The sequence below is a fragment of the Theropithecus gelada genome, chromosome 15 (assembly GCF_003255815.1).
Source record: "Theropithecus gelada isolate Dixy chromosome 15, Tgel_1.0, whole genome shotgun sequence".
In the NCBI taxonomy this organism is placed as follows: domain Eukaryota; kingdom Metazoa; phylum Chordata; class Mammalia; order Primates; family Cercopithecidae; genus Theropithecus; species Theropithecus gelada.
In genome coordinates, this window is record NC_037683.1 from 89,461,549 (window position 1) to 89,482,041 (window position 20,493).

General features: G+C 38.5%; 1 protein-coding gene across 2 annotated transcripts in view; it reads left to right on the forward strand.

Moving 5' to 3' along the window:
- PCSK5 (proprotein convertase subtilisin/kexin type 5) overlaps window positions 1-20,493 on the forward strand; it is a 466,873-nt gene that overhangs the window by 111,953 nt on the left and 334,427 nt on the right. The window lies entirely within an intron of this gene.

Sequence of the window (20,493 nt, forward strand, 5' to 3'; positions counted from 1 at the left end):
TCATCCCACCCCAGTAGAAATCCTGGGACATGGGCAGACATTCTTATCACATGTGTTCAATCTTAAAGGCAGCTCTTGATGAAAAGCCCTCACTTGACAGCTTTCAAGAAGAGACAGCTGGCAGGCTGAGGTGGGAGTATCACTTGAACCTGGGAAGCTGAGGTTTCAGTGAGCTGTGATCGTGCGTCTGCACTCCAGCCTGGGCAACAGAGCGAGACCCTGTCTCAAAGAAATAAAAATAAAATAGTGTCTGTGATGGTTTTTTTCCTTCCAATAGTTTGTGTTAATAAATTTGAAAAGTACAAACAAGTTGAAAGAGTAGTATAATGAACACATATTAATACCTTCCATTCACCTGGATTTACCAAAAAGTTAATATTCTTTTCTGTCTCTATACACACATAGAATGTTTTCTCTGAAGTCTGAAAGTAAGTTCCAGACATTGTGAAAATACAGTCCAAAATATTGCAGATTGCATCTCCTAAGAACAACATTCTCCTATATAACCAAAGTACCACCCTCACTTCTAAGAAAGTTAATGGTGATTTTATCAAAATTACTGTCCATATTCAGTTGTCACAAGGTTTTTTAAAATAGATTATCCCTTTTGATTCCAGAACAAAGGGTCATACATTGCCATTATTTATTCCATCTCTCTGTCTTTTATTTATTTATTTTTTTAGAGACAAGTTCCCACTCTGTCACCCAGGCTGGAGTACGGAAACTCCTGAGCTCAAGCAGTCCTCCAGAATAGCTAGAACTGCAGGTGTGCACCACCACAACTGGCTATTTTTTTAATTTTAATTTTTTGTAGAGCAGGGTTTCCTGTTCCACAGGTTGGTCTCAAACTCCTGGCCTCAAGTGATCCTCCTGTCTTGGCCTCTCAAAGTGCTGGGGTTATAGGCATGAAACACCATGTCCAGCTTGTGCCATCTCTTTTAACTACTAATCTAGAAGGATTCCTCTGCCTTACTGGAGGAATGGGAAAGTAGGGAGGGTACGAAGTGATCTTTCCTGTTGATGATTTTGATGAGGTCAGGCTTATGGTTTGTAAAACAAATCTCACTTTGGATTTATTTGATGTTTTTTTGTTGTTGTTTTTTTTCAGGAGTAGTTGAGGGGTTAAATATTTTTAGCACAAAAACTACCTAGGGTAAGAATGCATCCTTTTCACGGCTTCCTGTCAGGTGGTATAATGTTAACTTTGTTCACTTGGTGGATTGAGATGACACCTGCTAGATTTCTCTATTGTAAAGATACAGTTTGTCTTTGTAATTAACAGGATATCTGAGGGATGATATTTCACAGCATGTGCGTATCCTATTCCCTGTTAATTTTTCCCCAGGATTTTAGCATTTATTGATGACCCCTACCTAAATAAATCATTACATCAGTGCTTGGAAGGTGTTGGTTTTAATTCTGGAATCCCTTCTTTACTCTGCTGTTTTTTAAAAATATCATTATTAACTCATGGATTCCATCCAACAGTAATGATTCATTAGTGACGTTACTGACTTTCTTTTTTGGTTCTGAAATTGGCCCTCGTTTGATGAGTGGGAAACCTTTCAAGTTGACTCCTGTGTCCTTTTCAGAAGTTCCCATCCGTTTTTCATTACTTCTTCCTTTATAGCACAACAGAATGTTCACCTTGTATCTTCTCTGCTCCAGACCTACAAATAGCTATTTCTCAAATAGGTGGTTTATCTTGTTTAGGAATGGTGTCTAAAAATCAAGATATCGGTGAGAAGGGTATCATTGGTTCTAATGTCCTTTTTCAGCTGACAGAGCTAAGAAGATATATCTGGAGGTTATAGTGGTACCTCCAAATGCAATTCCATACCACAGGTTCTTCCTTTTCCTGACAAATTTCAGATTTCTTTCCCTTCCTTTCACAGTGAGAATCATAGTTATTAACCATATCCGTAAATTTACTACAGTACATGCAAAATACTGTTGGAATTACCAAACCACTACTACTACCAACCGCAAACTTATGTGCAATTTAAGATTTCTCTTTGTCCTTGGAATATATTCCTCAGGGATACAGTCCAAATTATTGCAGATTGCATCTCCTAAGAACAACATTGTCCTATATAACAAAAGTACCACCCTCACTTCTAAGAAAGTTAATGGTGATTTTATCGAAATTACTATCCATATTCAGTTGTCCACAATGTTTTTTTAATAGATTATCCCTTTTGATTCCAGAACAAAGGGTCATACATTGCCATTATTTATTCCATCTCTCTTTTATTTATTTATTTTTTTAGAGACAAGTTCTCACATGTCTCTAAAAAATATATTCCCTGAGGAATATATTCTAAGGACAAAGTCCTTAGAGTCAGACTCTTTGGTTCCAAAGCTGCTTGAATAAATTTTTTTTTCTATGACTGTGTCACTAATTTGATATATAGTTAGGTTAATTTTTCTCTGTTCTGTTCAGTTTTAGAGCTCTGTCTCTCATCTTTATATATTTAATTTTATTATTTACTTAAATTTATGTTAAAATATGTGAAACATATGGTTCAAAGTAAAATACATAGAACACTATATACACACTTCGTTACATTTTGCTTTTATCACTTATTCTATTCTTGGAAATCACTATGTATTAGTTCATAGAGATCTTTATCCTTTTTTGCAGTGGTATTCTGGTAGAGTTACCATAATTTATTTAACTAGCTACCAATGAGTGTGCAGGTAGTTTGTCTCCATGTGTTTCTACAGATAACTCCAAACTGAATAACCTTGTGGTTGTTTTTATAGATGTGTTTTCAGGATAAGTTCCTGGCAGTAGATTGCTCATTCCAAAGGTAGAAGGGAACATAGCATTATTAGATATTGCTCAATCTCCCTCATTAAGGGCTAGGATAGTTTACATTCTCATCAACCATGTTTGGATGTTTTCTTCCCCTCACCTGGCTCTGTTGTCAATTTTTGAAATTTTTCTTTTTAAGAGTCAGGGTCTTGCTTTGTCACTCAGGCTGGAGTGCAGTGGCACAATCGTAGCTCACTGCTGCCTCAGATTCCTGGGCTCAAGGGATCCTCCCATCTTAGGCTCCAAGTGGCTGGGACTAGAGCCTCCCAAGTGGCTAGGAGCACGCCACCACACCCATTTCTTTTAAAAAATATTTTTCTAGAGGACAAGTCTCCCATCTTTCCAAGGCTACTTTTGGCTTGTTTGATGGGTGAGAAATGGTATCTCTGTGTGTTTTATCTGATATCAGAATCACAACCCTGCTTTGCCCCAACTCTTTATTCTTAGGCATTTGAAGTACTCTATTTTAGGTGTTAGATTTTGCTTTGTGAGACAGTTTTTTTTTTTTTTTTTTTTTTTGAGACGGAGTCTCGCTCTGTCGCCCAGGCTGGAGTGCAGTGGCCGGATCTCAGCTCACTGCAAGCTCTGCCTCCCGGGGTCACGCCATTCTCCGGCCTCAGCCTCCCGAGTAGCTGGGACTACAGGCGCCCGCCACCTCGCCCGGCTAGTTTTTTGTATTTCTTAATAGAGACGGGGTTTCACCGTGTTCGCCAGGATGGTCTCGATCTCCTGACCTTGTGATCCGCCCGTCTCGGCCTCCCAAAGTGCTGGGATTACAGGCTTGAGCCACCGCGCCCGGCCGAGACAGTTTTAATGTATTTTTATTTGATAGAGATTTTTAAACTCATTTACATTTATAAATATGACCAATATGTTTAATCTCATCTGTCATATTGTTTTAGATTTTATGTATATATAGTTTATATTGTTATTATGTTTTATATGTGGCCCATTCCTTGTTCTTTTGAAATAACTTATTTTGGTTATGGGGAAAGTTGTATTATTATTTTAGTGATTATTAAACGTAACCTTTATATGCCCTTCATTCCTTTTTCCTTCACTTAATCTATATTTGGTTTGTCAGCTTTAAATCAGATCCGTTGAGTCTACCTATGGAACAATTCATTAGCTTATCCTATTTTACTGTTTCTGTCTCTTTTCTCCTTCTAAGTTCATTGTTTCTATTTTGTCCGAACACATAACATATGTTTCCTTACTCTTCTTATTTTATTTATTTATTTTTTTTTTGAGACGGAGTCTCGCTCTGTCGCCCAGGCTGGAGTGCAGTGGCCGGATCTCAGCTCACTGCAAGCTCCGCCTCCCGGGTTCGCGCCATTCTCCTGCCTCAGCCTCCTGAGTAGCTGGGACTACAGGAGCCCGCCACCTCGCCCGGCTAGTTTTTTGTATTTTTTAGTAGAGACGGGGTTTCACTGGGTTAGCCAGGATGGTCTCGATCTCCTGACCTCGTGATCCGCCCGTCTCGGCCTCCCAAAGTGCTGGGATTACAGGCTTGAGCCACCGCGCCCGGCCTCCTTACTCTTCTTGCACCCTGGTTTCCTCCTTTGCTTTTATCTTAGATTTGCAAATAAATGTGTTTCATGCGCCATCAGTTCTTTTGCCAGTCATATCTTGATTGGACGAAACGCATCTGCTAGATTACCTAGAAAGGGTTTGTAAGTGCAGTATACTCTGATTTCTTAATTGTATAAGATGTTTTCTAGAGGCTTGATATTTGAAGGATAGCTTCACTGATAGTTTTTTCCCCTGCAGGTAACCCTTTATTTATTTATTTATTTTTGGTGTGGAGGTCCAGGAGATTTTTTTTCTTAAAGTGTCCTGTTAAAAATTAGACACAGGTACAAGCATATTAGGTCTTATTCGCCAGTTTTCTTTATTGGTTATTTTTTCTTGAATACTTTTGACCTCTATGTTGCTTTTTGTTCTCTTTCCCATATTTATGCCTTTCCTCAATGCTCCTGACATTTTCAGTTGAATCACTGCTCTCTTGGACACCTTGTAATTAGTTTTTATTTCTAATATAATTTAGTGTTCAGTTTATTTCCAGGGTTTAATCAACTTTGGTTTTACATCTTTCTGGTTTTTGTTGTGTCCATATATTTTAAAAATATTTCTTTGAGCCATATTTCCGTATCTTCAGTGTGTTTCACTGTTTCACTGTTTCAGTGTGTTTCACTTAGGTTCAGATGTGTTTCATTTTTGTGCTGTTGCAAATTTTTGAGTAGAATTTTAATCAACTGCAATATTTTGATTCTCTTTTTATACTTCTTTGTTATAGAACATTAGGTAGATATTTGTCTACTAGTCTCCATTCATTTTGAGATGTTTTATTTTCTTAGATCATTAGTAGCAATTCTGTGTAGAAAGAGGTGGGAATTTGAATGACTTTTTAAGTCTCCTAGTTCAAAAGAATAATAATATTTTGAAACAGTAAGAATCATTTGATTTTATCAATGTACTTGGAAGGAGTGAGAGGAGGGTAGATGGCCTTCTGATTTAGTGATTCTCCGTTGCTTTAATATGACTTCTGCTTTTCATCACTTTCGTTTTTTTGAGACTGGGTCTCACTCTTGCCCAGGCTGGAGTGCTGTGGCGTGATTATGGCTCACTACAGCCTTGACCTCCTGGGTTCAAGTGATTCTCCCACCTCAGCTTCTATTTTTTGTAGACACAAAAATGTACATGGTTTAGCCCTGTTGCCCAGGCTAGTCTCAAACTCCTGAGATAAAGTGATTTTCATCACTTTCTTGTCTCTTTCTCCATCATGTCTTCAAGGGGTTCCACTTCTAATTTGCTCCTTCATTCCCAGAACTGGTGCCTCTCTATAATTTCCATCTCTGCTCCTTTGCACTCTGAGCTCTGTGCAGCTCTCAGATCTGTTCACCATATTTCCCTACTGACGAGGAGTTTTCTCTGTAAGATTGTTCTATTTGTGTCTCACCATTACTGGGCTTTTGCTTCCTTTTATTTTTCTGCTGTCTCTATCTAACTTTCTGCTCTGGAGTGATCTCAAGAGCAGGTGCTGCTGGATTTGAGTATTTTTCTCCTGCTTATGTGTAATTTGAGGTTGTTGCGTTCCCTTTTTCCTAGTTATGATAAAAAATTTCATAGTTTCTGGTTGTTTTATCTTTATGTTGTTTTTGAAGGATGCATGGGGAGATTAAGATTTAGATGGCTTTCATTATCCTGTTGAAGCCAGGATTAGATTCTTTAGATCCTATTCTGGGTAGGAAGCAAATAGAACACTGCATATTTCCTTCTCTTTGCTTTTTTTTTTTTTTTTTTTTTTTTTTTTTTTTTTTTTTTGAGATGGAGTCTCACTCTGTCACCCAGGCTGGAGTGCAGTGGCACGATCTTGGCTCACTGCAACCTCTGCCTCCCGGCTTCAAGTGATTCTTCTGCCCCAGCCTCCTGAGTAGCTGGGACTACAGGCATGCGCCACCACACCCAGCTAGTTTCTGTCTTTTTAGTAGAGACAGGGTTTCACTGTGTTGGCCAGGATGGTCTTGATTTCCTGACCTTGTGATCCGCCTGCCTCAGCCTCCCAAAGTGCTGGGATTACAGGTGTGAGCTTTGCATTCTTACTACAGGCATCTTAATTCTTCCTTAAGAAAGATAGATGCCGTTAATTAAAGTTGGAGATGTCATAGGACAAATTAGTATTATGCTATAAAGTTACCCTCCCTTAGACTGGTGGCACTAAGGGTTGGCAGATGTAGAAAGTGAAAATAGATATTAATTTGAATTTCAGATAAGCATTGAATAGCTTTGTAATGTAAGTATGTCCCATACAATATATGGGATCTACTTATACTAAAAAAGTTTTTCTTGTTTATCTGAAATTCAAATTTAACTGGGGCTCTTGTATTTTATCTAGCAGCTCTTCTTTAGGGAAAGAAATGTTTGTTACTATTTTTCATAGTCCACGTGGTTCCTAGAATGATACCTGGGATGGTGCTGAGCAGACAGCATGTGCAAAATATTTGTTGAATTAAAGATGCAAATTTAATTTAATAACAACCTTGGTGATCATAATATGTTATTTCCTAATGAAATGTGAGGATAAAAAAAAAAAGTGGAGTTCAGTTCTATTCAATCTCAATTTCAGTTGGACTAAAACATTTATTTTTTCCAGTTATATGAATTGATGTTCTTCTTAATGGTTTTCTTCATGTGTGATTAACAAACCTGCACGTTATGCACATGTACCCTACAACTTAAAGTATAATAATAATAAATAAATTAAAAAAAAAATCCTACTACCCACTTTGGGAAGCAAAGGTGGGAGGATCATGAAGTCAGATCAAGACCAACTTGGTCAACATGATGAAATACCATCTCTACTAAAAATTAAAAAAAATGTTAGCTGGGCATGGTGGCACATGCCTGTAGTCTCAGCTACTCGGGAGGCTGAGGCAGGAGAATCGCTTGAACCCGGGAGGCGGAGGTTTTAGTGAGCCGAGATCATGCCACTGCACACCAGCCTGGCGACAGAGTGAGACTCCGTCTCAAGTTAAAAAAAGAAAAAAAAGAAGAAAAATCCTACTACCTTAAACTGTCACAAGGTGGAGTTTATATATATTTATATATGAGACATAGATCATATATAGCTAGATAAGTGTCATGAAAGCTAGATGGACGGATACATGGAGCAATCACAAAAGCTAAGTAATAACCGTATTTCAGACAGTGTCTTTTTCTACCCTATAATTGTACTTCATTATTACCTGCTTTATATCCCTAGGTTTATGTTTATGTAGCTCTGGTGGAAATTACCTAATCTCAGAGAAGGCAAACTGTCTCCTAGCCCTAGGGAATAAATCACGAGTGCTCCAAGCCAGTCATGGGATTCATGTGCGCTGCACCAGGGGTGAAGAAAGAGGTATTCCAGTGACTCAGTTTTAGCCAAATAACAACTACTGATGAAGTTGATACGGAAGAATTTCTTTCTCTTAGGAGAGAAAGCCTTTTGTGATGTCTTTCTTTCTGCTTGGGATACTGATGAGGGATATCATACAAGGAGCTATGGTAGTTATCTTCAAATCAGGAGGCACTTTCAGAGGACAAAGGGCCAACAGCTAAGTCTGGTGACTGAGAAAATAGTCCTGTTCCATAATGATGTCATTAACTTGAAACCACCAGCCTTCAGATTAACTGGATGATAATTAAATGCTTTTTCTGATGATGGTTAATTGGGGCTTTTTTTCCTTGCAGCTAAAAACATTCCAAACTATTAATGGTACAAACTTCTCACTAGAAAGTAACTTCAGGAATTGATAGGTTAAACTCATCCTTTTAAAGGAAGTTTTATTTTTTGTTTGTCTTAGAATCTTTGGAGGACTGTGATCTGTCACTTTGTTGTTCACTGTGCCCTTTCTTCCCTTTTAATGAAAAATAAGGTGTTGGAGAATAAAGTGGAAAGGGCTGCATTTTTCTGCTCTGTCGACTGAGCAGCTTTTTGGATCTCTGTAACTCCAATTTAACATCTTTCAACATCTTTCTCCACTTTTTCCACTTTGGAAAGCCCTATTCTAAATCATCAGTGAAAACATACCACTGTCAGATGTGAGGATGTTTTGGACTCTATCTGTAAGGTGTTTATGTTAGTTACCCATGAAGAGCTTACTAATTAGATAGAAAAGACGACATGCTTGGAAAACAATGTTCTAAAATATGTATGTGGGCTGCTGAATGGGGCTGTGGAAAGCTGCTACCCTAGTGTTGAATTTAATTGTGTTAACATTATTCCTTTCATTAATGAATGGAAAAAATGTGGGTTAGGTTACAGGAACAGTATTCCAGTTTACCTTGAATACGCCACTGTAACAGGTTAGAAGTTACTATAGAGTTCAGTGTCCTTGCTCTAGACATGAAGATGTGTCACTGAGTTTGGATAGTGACTTTTCTGGAATTACTGTTTTTCTCTAACAAGAAATTCTGTTGGATGCTATTAAAGCAAGTTGCTTGGTTAGATTCTTGAAAGGATTCGACATTTTTTATTAATAAGAAAAACATTTGCAATTACGCTTGCTAGTGGAGGATAAAAATGAGTTTGTTTTCTTGCTCATTATACTCCAGGGTCTGGAGAGAATCTCACCAGGTCGAAGAGGCAGTCTTCTCTGTAGGTTCCTTTATTGAGTGGCTAATCAAATGCATTATGGGATCCTTCATCTTTTCTGAAGCCTCTGCTACTTACCACTGTGCAAGAAGCCCTGGGCATATGATTGGCCTGTCCAGGCAAAATGTTTGATTTTCCTTGCAAGCAACTTTGTAGATTTTATACAAGCTTACATCTTCAAGTGGACAATAAAAGCAAAGATGTCAGGTAGAGTTGGACAATTGTTTTTACTCAGCCTAAAAGGAATGATATTAAAGCAGTCTTTTAGTAGCTATCAGAATTGATTTTGCTGATAGTCAGAAGTGAGATGGTTTTTCCTTTGCCCTGTAAGTAGGTTTATTTTTCTGTGGATACATCATAGCATAGCATATTATCATGCTCTTTAAACATCACACATACCACAGTGTGGATTGTTTTTGTCAATTTTCTTGTTTTTAAATTTTTATTTGAAATGTGGAAAAGTGCTCTGTTTTGTTTTTAAATTTTAAATGCCAATAGGTTGGGAACCTCAATTTTGCTCTGACTTGCTCTTCCATGGCCAGAGTTTATTGCCTGATGCCTATAAAAGCCTCTTTCCAAACTGAAGTTTCAGGGTTTATTGAATAAATGTCAGCTCAGTAACAGAAAAACTGTAAAGAACTCAGGGTATACATTTAATAACACATTTCCCTTAATGTCATGCAAGGTCTTTTTGTTTCCTTCATAACTATTACCATGATCTCTAATTATAGTTTGTCTTATTTGACTACTTATTTATTATCCATCTGCCCAAATTTGAATATCACCTTTATGAAGACTAGATCGTGTGTTTTCTCATTCCCCAATGTACACTTAGTGTCTAAAAGGCATTTAATAAGTATGGTTGGAAATTTTAAAGAACAAACACATGCAGAAGCAAATGAGTACATGTTTTGACAGTTTACAGATGTAGTATAACTGTAATGTAACTGCTATTGCTCTAGCTATTATGGGATAAATCATTATGCAATAGATATATGTCCTTCAGAAGAACTTTCAGATAACTCAACTATGACAAACACACATTAATAACTAAATCCTACACATCAGGTTGAAAATTCTTAGTGTTCACATGAATGAAAAGGCCATATTAACTGCCATGTCAGTCAAGCCTTCAAATGGCTTTATCCCCAGTGGACATCTGACTGCAAAGTATGGGAGGCCCCAAGTGAAAGCCACACAGCTGATCCTACTCAACCTGTAGAACTGTGAGTGGTAATAATAAATTATTGCTTCCGGCCATTATGTTTTGGGATAGCTGGCTTGTGCAATATGGGAAAAACAAAAATTTGGCAATATAGACTTCAACTATTGATATTACGTTATTCTCCTTTTCTAAGCAGCGCACCTTTATTGAGGTGATTGTGTGTATTAGACATACTCTTTGATTATATAAAAACATAATGATGAGTTTATACCTGAAGAAGTCATGTTACAGGAAAAAGAAAAGATTTGTGAGGGTCACAGCGGGCTAGTGTGTTGGCAAGAAAGCAAAGTCGAATTCAGATTTTGTCTCCAACTACTTATGGTTCATGCGGGTCTTAAGAAACCCTGCCTCTTTGATATGGTTGCTTGAGTTTACATTACTCCTTGTTTTCTGAGCTTCCATGCCACAATTGCGTCAGATTTCTTATAGAAATAAATATATTTTGGGTAATAACTTATTAGAGGGCATGGCAAAAATCCTTTAGAACTGTTAGAATATTCAAAAAGTGGAGCCAGTAATCTCATAGATCTAGAGAGGAGCAGAGTCAAAAAAATCTGGAAAGACCCATTTGAAATTCTGCATCCCCTTTTTTTTAGATATAATTTCAATACACTAAGTCTTTTTTGTCTTTTAAGGTATCTACCTTAGTGCCTTAATTTGAGACAGAAATTAGGGGACCACTGTTAATGTTTAATACCAAATGTCTGCTGCTCTGTTGAGTTTAAACAGGTTAAACTTGTATTTTACTAGGAAATATCAAGTAGTTCTTATTCTTGGAGTGGCCAAGACTATTTAATGATCACACATCCATCACTTAAATGTGCACAGCTTCATTGTTTTGTGCATTTGATCCTGTCTTCCTCTTCATCCCTCTATGTCCTCTTCTTTTGATATATATGCCACCTGTGTGACTTGGCTTTGAAAACATCCCTTGAAAGCATCTTATCTATGGGAGTTCTAGGGGTTGATTTAAGGAAGCTGAAGTGGCTTTTACTGTTCAGATGTTCTGCAGAGTCCTGGAAAGAGGTGTACCTATTGGTAAAAATTTGTGAGAAATTGAAATGTGATAGGACTTGGAGAGTAAATTATGTATTGCTCTTCTATTTATTTGTCTTTCTGTCTGTCTGTTCATTCGTGCATTCACCCATTCATTGAAAAGCTAATGATTATGTTGTCAAAAGCTGATTGCAGAGTGAATGAAGGCTTTGGGAGATATTATATAAATAGACCCCTGTGCTGCTTGATTTGTTCAACTGAAAAATGGATTATTTTCTCACCTAAAAAATAGCTGCCATCATATTTCATGAGATTATTGTCATTTATGAGGCAATATAAATGAAGATGACATATTAATAAAGTTGTTTTTCAATATTTTCAAATGATATTTAAATTCCCTCTCCTTGACCCTATATGTCTCCAACATTAGAAAAACAATTACTTCCCATATTTTTTTCTCAACTTTTTTTTTGTGTGTGACTTTGAAGAAATAAAAGTAGTGGGAACTGAAGCCTGTTGGTTGTGCTTATCCAAGCCACACCGCAGTCTACTCATTTTTTAAAAAGGAAAAAGTACTCCATTCTATGAGCACTGCTTCCTGAGACCTCAGTGAATAGAGAGGAAGCAGAGGTTTCTGAGCAAATTTATGCTCAGAGGGGACCGAGAGGGTGAAGAGTTCTATGCAGGCAGAATTTTGCAAATAATAGAAACCAAAAAAATTACATTTTAGAAAAGAATGAGAGCTGCTTACTGCTCATGTTCCCATAATTATTAAATAATGCAGTTCAGTTGCTTCTAAAATTCATTTTTATGAGCTCCAGCATAGGAATTGTTTCTTGGCATATAAGCACTTAAGGAAAACATTTTAGCTGAGATCATCCATAAGCAAACACGATTAACTAATATACTAATTGCACAATTTGTGTGAGAGGGTAATGTGTTAAGAAATATTTGATTTTTGATTCATAATCAGCCAGGAAGAAAGTCATTTGGCAAAACTAAATTTCTCCTCAACTTATGGTAGAATTTCTGCATGACCTAAAAAGGGAAATAATATTCAAATTGAACCATGTACTGAAACCAGAGGAGAGTTGAACAATATTCGCTTCTGTCTTGCCTTGTGTTATTCCAAACAAACTTCTGCATCCCTGAGCTCCTCCCCTGACAGCAGAAATTTCCCCCCAGACCTATAAACCCACCTGTTGCTATGTTACCGCTCTTCTGACTTCTTCTGACAGAAGGATTGAACGTTGTTAGTGACATATTAGAATAATCAGCAACCCCAAATGAATGTCTTCTCTTCTCATAGAATTCCCTGTGAAGGCTTCAGTCCCTGCACATTCCCTAAGTTCTGTCTTAGACCTTTACATTGGCAATGCCCCATTATGAGAGTCAATGTGCAGAAGATGGAGATTTCTAGATCTTATTTATACCTTCTTTATTACCTGTATTGTATGTATTATCTGTATTATATTACCTATATTATATATATATAATATATATATGGAGAAAGAGAGAGAAAGAGAGGGAGAGGGAGAGAGAGAGATTTATCATGAAGGATTGGTTCATGTAATAATGGAGGCTGAGAAGTCCTATGATCTGATATCTGCAAGATGGAAGCCTAGGAAAGCCAGTCGTTCTAGTGAAGCCCAGAAAGGTGGAGAACCAGGAGAGCCAAGGGTGTAAGGCCCAGTCTGAATCCGAAGACAGGAGAAACAGGAGCAACAGTGCCCAAGGACAAGAGAAGATGGATGTCTCAGCTCTACCAGAGAAAGCAAATTCACTCTTCCTCTGACTTTTTGTTGTATTCCGGCCCTCAACAGATCAGATGATGCCCACCCACATTGTGTGGACAGTTTTCTTTTACTAGCTCTATCTATTCAAATGCTAATCCCTTCTGGAAGCACGTGCACAGACATATCCAGAAATAGTATTTACTAGCTCTCTGGGCACTCCTTAACCCAGTCAAGTAACACATAAAATTAACCATCACGCCCTCTCAAAACAGTGATTTATGAATTATTGAGTATTTTTATTATGAACTTTAAAGATTATAAAGATATAATAATAATACAGCACAAGTGGCTTGTAATTTCACTAGGAAGATAAAACACATATATAACCAAAGATGACTAATATGAAGAGTGGTGGATGCGTGAGCAGAAAAACACTGGGCTTTCGTTGAAAAGAATGTTCAACGGAATGCCCAGGGATCTTAGAATTTGCTTTAGAATCATATACCGGACAAATTTAGGTGTTCTCATTGCATTTCTTCCCCAATTATACAGCCAACGCTCAGAGAAGTGGCTTCAACTTGATGCACGGATTTTCTCCTACCCTTCTGGTTTGGCCAACTTCCCTTAGATTGATAATCTTGAACATTAATGAGCTTTTGCTGTGTAGCAAACCACACCCTGCTCACCTCTCCAGCCTCAATTCTTCTGTTTTTCTCATCTCCCACCTCACCTTTTGTAACCTGTGTTCTTCAGCTATACTGACTTTCTTAAGTTCCTTTAATAGTCCAGTCTCTCTATGATTATTTTATACTTTTACCAAGATGGAACATATCCTCTTCATCCCCAACTTGCCCTTTGGCTAGTCAGCTTGTATTAGGGGCTCAGTTTAAATGTTATTTTCTCAAGAAAGTGCTCTTAGCCTTCCTGCACTTCCCCCTGACTGGGTTCCATGTTCCCACAGTATCCTGACAAACTGTGTTAATGATGCCTAACATGTATTGCCAAAGGGCAAGCAGGGGATGGAAAGGATATGTTCCATCTTGGTAAAGGTGTGGACCAACCATAGTGGGCTGTTTCCAGTGGTACACTGGATCCACCTGTAACTAATGAACAGTTATTTTGCAATTGCTTGTCTGTCGCGTGGACTAGACTTCAAGGACCTAACAATAGGGACAGTATCATGGCCAGTATGGTGACTGGAATGTACTAAGTGAGAAGGAGAAATGACAATAGAGATGGAGGCAATGGTTTCAGACCTAGATTTCTGAAGCCTGACTCAGCTTTTTGAACTAAGGTACTTGAGATTGGTGTGAACCCTGGCAGCTCCAGAGAGCTATACATATAACAGATAAGCTTGTTCTTGGTGCCTCAGAAATGCCCGCTAAGTTTTAGAAGCATAAAACATGGTTTAGCACCAAGGCCAGGTAATATAGTGGAAACCAGGTCTCCAAACACTAATGTGGGGCTTGTAAAGATTCCTTAAAGGTGACGCAATATGTGTTTGTTGGTTTATCGGTTTTTATTTTGTTAAATGATTTTAAGGCTGGAAGTTTCTAATGTAAGATGGGTCAGGTTTGGAAAGATTCAAAGAGGGCCACAAAATGTACAAATGAGAAATGCCATCCACTTAACTAAATCTAAAGGCCATCTAGTTATACTTCGACTGCTGTGCTTTGATTTCTTAATCCTCAATTATGAGTAGAATTTTGGAACTGGATTTATTCTGCTTTCCTCTCTATAAGCATATCTTGTACATCACAGCCTTCTTCTCCCAACCTCCACTGTTTTCTGATGTTCCCTTAGCATTACGTCAGGCGCTATTAACATTTCTAACTGAGAAATGATCTTATGTCAAGACTATAGCATAGTAGATGGGGATCATGGTTCTAGCAGAGTTGGGATAGTGGTATAACTGTGTGGAGTAAAAAGCATGATTCACAGGAGACCAAAACGTTTGACCAGTGTGCCAAAAGGCCGTTGCATGCTGTTTCCTCCTTGTGCACCACATCCCCAGGCTCCATTTCCCACTTCCAGCCCATGACCTCAAATGTAAAATAATTCAGGTCATTCTAGCTAACCTTACAAATGATCAATTGCCCTTTCAAGTTTGCCTAATCTATCTCTCCAGACAATGAAGAAAATCATCCTCTCCTTATTTTATGATAATCGATCTCCTTTTTTAAAGAAACCTAAAATTTTCTTCCCTAAACTGTAAGGAAGGCTGTTGCCCCTATATAGGTGCTGCCATCAACAATAGCATGATCATAACAGCAACCAATTGTTATGTACTTTATCTTCTTTAATCTTTATAGCAGTTATCTGTGTTCAAACTACAGATGAGGTTTTAAGAATTTAGGTGACTTGACACTCAAGTCATACAGCTGGAAAGTAGCAGAGGTGGAATTCAAATTCTCCTCTGCCCGATTCTCTTTAGCTCACATCGTTATCTACTCTGCTGAATTTGGTGTTACTGAAATGTATTGGGTTTCCATGGGATTTCTGGATAATCCACAGACTGAATAATCATCCTCTGAATAATTGCACAGAGCATCTGTTTTGTCTGGGGGCAATTTGTGTGTGTGTGTGTGTGTGTGTGTGTGTGTGTGTGTGTGTGAGAGAGATAACTAAGGTTACTAAGGATTTGAAGTCCATCAGATTGACTGGTTAAGTATGGTAATGAACATCTTAGGACTTAACTACCTTGATTTATATTTCCAAGAATCTGTAAAGGCACCTGCAGTCTTGGAGGCACAGAATCTCTACTTCATATACCTCAAAAAGAACCCATCAACTGTGGCCTTCCTCACACATGTCAAATGTTCATTTTTAAAAGGTGATCTGGAGAAGGAAAGGTAAAGAAGGTCTCCAAAAAAAAAAACATGCAAGAGGGAGTGAAACTATTGTCTGAAACTACAAAGGGAAGAATGGAGTCTTGGGTAGTTCCCAAGTACTGAGAAGCAGATTTCGGACACCTTGGAAGGCATGACTTAATCAGAAATGGAGCAGGACTAACCATGGCGGGCTGTTTCCAGTGGTACCCTGGATCCACCTTGTATAAGTCATGAACATTGATTGTTGCACATTTAGAAATTTGCAGTTGTGGTAGTTTAAAACTAGCCATGATGTGAGTATTTACACTGTGGAAATTGGGAAACACGAACACGTAAGGGCTGTTTTTTAAAGCAGGGGTCCCCAAGCCCTGGGCTGCGGACCAGTACTGGTACTGGCTTGTTAGGAGCCAGGCTGCACAGCAGGAGGTGAGTGGTGGGTGCGCATGACCGCCTAAACTCCGCCTCCTGTCAGATCAGCAGCGCCTCTAGATTCTCAGAGGAGCACGAACCCTATTGTGAACTGCGCATGCAAGGGATCTAGGTTGCATGCTCCTTATGAGAATCTAAGCAATGCCCAGTGATCTGAGGTGGAACAGTTTCATCCTGAAACCACCCCACATCTATGGAAAAATTGTCTTCCACGAAACCAGTTCCTGGTGTCAAAAAGGTTGGGGACTGCTGTTTTAAAGAACTGATTTACCAGCTACTTTATTGCCTATTTAATAAAGAAGCGAACTTCCCGTTGCTGAAAATTTTCAAATATAAACTTGGTGTTTCCAGAAAGATGTGATGCAATAAATGGAATAAGGGAAAATTAGGTCTCTAAGGTCTTAAACAACTGTATTCCACTTTATCACTGGAATGTACTCATCAGAGTGCTAAGGCCAGAGTGATTTCTGTTATTTGAGTTTCTTTACAGGAACCTTTCTCCAACATCCATGCCTTATCTACTCCTTATCTACCCTTATCTGAATTTGCTTGTTTTTGACCCTGCTCTAAGCCCTTTCTGTTTTAGTTTTAACACAAGAGTTACATAGTCCAATGCTCTGGTGTCAGACTGCTTGGGTTTGAATCCTGATTTCACATTGGCCAGCTGTTTGAATTCTGGAAGGTTACCTAGGCTGATTAAGTCTCATTTTCTTTATCTGTTGAAAGCAAATGACAATAGTACCTCTTGCAAATAGTTGTTCTAAATTTTAAATAATGGTAATCCAGATAAAGTGATTAGTAAAATGCTTGGCCATGGTAAGGACCTAGTAAACGGTAGTTATATTTTCATTTAAGGAATATCAATTCTTTTTTTTTTTTTTTCTTAAACTTCTGACCACTCCTGAACTCCAAGTTTTACACATAATTTCAAGTATATGTACCCTTTACCTAGTTGACTAGATGTGTGTCTTCATTTGTCTGTAAAGCAGGTTTTTGTATATTTAATTTTATTTTCTTGTTAATGTTGTATAGTCGGAGATGAAGTCTTATTAAGCCACTGTATCAATAATAGTGAACAACAGTTGTTTTCATTGTTAGCAGATTATTGACAGCATTTAAATTAGCAGTTCATTGGAGACCCTCAGAACTTAGAGAAATTTAAAAAATATAATACCAAAAGGCGCCCCCCCCCCAATAAACCCCGCCAGCACCTCCCACCTCAGTCTTAAAAACAATGATCATGAGAACATAACAAAGGTGTTTATTTGGGGTAGAAACTATCTTTCATTGAAGTGTGAGATGTTTATGAAGACCTAAGAGAAATGGACACACCCAGAGTGGTTTATAAGCAGAATAGCTCGTAACCCTGGTGTGGATAAGGCCATTTCTTGAACTCACAGGACGACGTCTTTAAAATTTCATTCCTAAAAAGGCACAAGCTCATATGGATAAGAAAGTGGGGAACTTTGTGGTAATGGTTGTTTCTTCAGGATATTTTCCGTTTTATGTGTCCAGTGTCATTTCTAAATACTTAATAGAACCATCACTGAAATACAGTGCATTATTCAGAACTGAAAGTACCTACATTTACTGTAAATATTTATCTTGCATATACTGTGCCCATATGTGGTTTTCAATAGCTTCAAATATGCTGGAAATTTCTGACCGGCCCCTTTGGTGAACACCAGGCTGCGGGCTGCATGTGTGGTAACCATTCCAGACACTCTTCTTTAGTTCCCGCTCTGGCAGAGACCTTCTCACCATGGTTGATGATGTATGAGGGGATCACGGCTGTGTTCCTTTTGCCTCTGGGTGCTGCGGTAACATAGATTCCTGGCAAGTAAACAGGGCCTAGTTTAAAGACCATTTCAACTAGGTGGTTAAGGAAATGAACTCATTTTCATCTCTGGTCAGTGTTGGGTGACATCAGTATTTCCCATAGCCTTTGGTCTCTGGATTCTTGAGGTACAGGAAACAACTACGTTAGAAACACATTTGGAAGCCTAGGCCACTTGAAATGTATTAAAAGTCAAAGATCCACATTCAGGGTTTAGGGTTCTAATTTAAATGCCCTCTGACCTTATTACTAACATTTGCAAAAGACACCCTAGGCTTTAACATTCCTTTTTGTCTTTTGTATTTTGGTGGCTTGCTATATTAGATTATCCAAATGAAAGCATCAGTTGGATATTTCTTCTTCTTCACCTCCTACCATGGTGATGTATATAAAGAAAACAAGCAAAAAGGTGGTACAAGAATATTTAATGGTAAAGTCAGATTCAATAGAAGCAGAGGTGGAAGAAAGGAACCTAGTTGCTTCACTTTTAACACACATGTTTTCCGTAGATGGCTGGTTTTCTTCAGTTTTCGTAATTACAATTTCAGGCAGCATCCCTCCACTCCAGGCTGGTTATCCCATTTGTGGGTTACCCATTTCCTGTGCATTTCCTTCCTCCGGCCCACCTCTTGGCCACATTAACATGACTTCATGTCACAATCGATACCGCAGGTGGCCACAGCAGGTTTTGAAAGGAGAATGGAATAAAAACCTGTCAAGGTTGCTTTGGGTTAAATTAAAATATTTGGTGAGGAGAGGCCCAAACTCTTGGCCAGAATGAGGCTTCTGACAAATGGAGGCATTTCAGAAATCTACACTATTTTTTTAATCAATCTTTGTTAACTAAGTGTTAGCTGACTGTGTATTTTGGAAGAGGTCAGAGCAGTACACGTACTGGAAATAAAGTTGAGAATATACCCTCATTTATGGGATATAATTAGCCAATATTTTTGAAATCCTAGGTCAGACTTAGTTTATTACATGGTCTTCTAGGGGCTTATAGTCAGGGAGACAAAATTCACACCCAGGATTCAACAGTCAACAACAGTTGGGCAGAATTCACTGAGTCGGTGTTGGATTGCATAGAACAGAGAGAGAGGGGGAGAGAAAGTGTGTGTGGGGTGGGGTGTATTTTTAAGTTCAGAGAAGGGAAAAAGACAAGTAGGCTGAAAAAGGCTATGTGTTAAGAAGTAGGTCCAAAGCTGGGGCCCAAAAACTGAAGGCACGAGGGAGGGAGAATTCGGATTAATAGAGTAGAATAGTAGAGTGTGTGTGTTCAGGGCCTCAAGTGCCAGAAAGAAGTCAGGAAGGTGGGGGAAAAGATACAAATGTTCTTACAAAATTAGAAGCCCCTATTCTGTAGGAAATCAATGTTGTCTGTCATGAAAACATGGGTGCACCCTTTCTTAGAATGAATCCTTGAAACTACGCGAGTGTATTTATAACACTCAACAAAAGGCAGTCTCATTTGGGGAATACATTAATTAACAAATTTATTTTGGAGGCATTGGAAGCACCTGTAAGGGATAAGGTTTGGAAAGGAGCTTCCGCTTAGGATGTAGTTGGAATAAAAGCTGAGTTGTGGCCTACAACGCCCTGAATGATCTGACATGCCTCTGCTTCTAACTTTCTGCCTCTGTGCCATTCTCTCCCTCTTCACTAAGCTCCAGCAATACCCATCCTCTGATATGCTGAACTCTTTCCTGCTTTACCATCTTTGCATGTGCTGTGTCCTCTACCAGGACACTTGTCCCTAGGCTCTTGGGCAGATCAACTCCTTCTCACATTTCATATTTGCAGAGACTGGAATCTTTTTTCTGACCATCTCATCTAAAGTGGTGTGCTCAGATCCCTCAGCATTCACCATCATATCACAGTGTTTAAAACACAAAGAGCCTTTAAAACACAGGGAGCTCACTGAATGGTCTTGTTTATTTGGTGGTTTATCTTCTGTGTCTCGCCTTTAGGACAGGGACCTCCTCTGCCTTGTGCACAGCCACACCCTAGCATATAAATTCAAACCGGGTAACTGAGGAACATATGCTTTATAATTTCTTAATTATAGTAGGTACTCAGTGAAGTGTGTGTTAAGTGAATCCATAGCAGTGAAGTCTCCATTGTATTTAGGGCATAGTAAGCTTCTGTTCTCCTCCATTCCCAATATGCTGAAGTGTTTGTTACAAAGCAGGAAGAAAGTAATGAATGGGGAAAGATCTGGGGTGGCTCGTGTTGCTATGGAATTATATAGCAGCACAGCTCTTCTCTTTTGTTCCTGTCCCGAATCTTAAGAACCTAGAAAACAACATCACACAGAGGGATATTTCAAAGAGATGGACTTTAAAGGAACAATTGTGTGGGTTAGATGAATGCTCGTAAATTATGTCAGGAAAAGCTGCTGCCTTAATTTGTTTTTCAGTATGTTTGTATGTTGTAGCCATTGCAGAATGAAATTACTATACATAATGAGCTCGGGTTCCATGTTTTA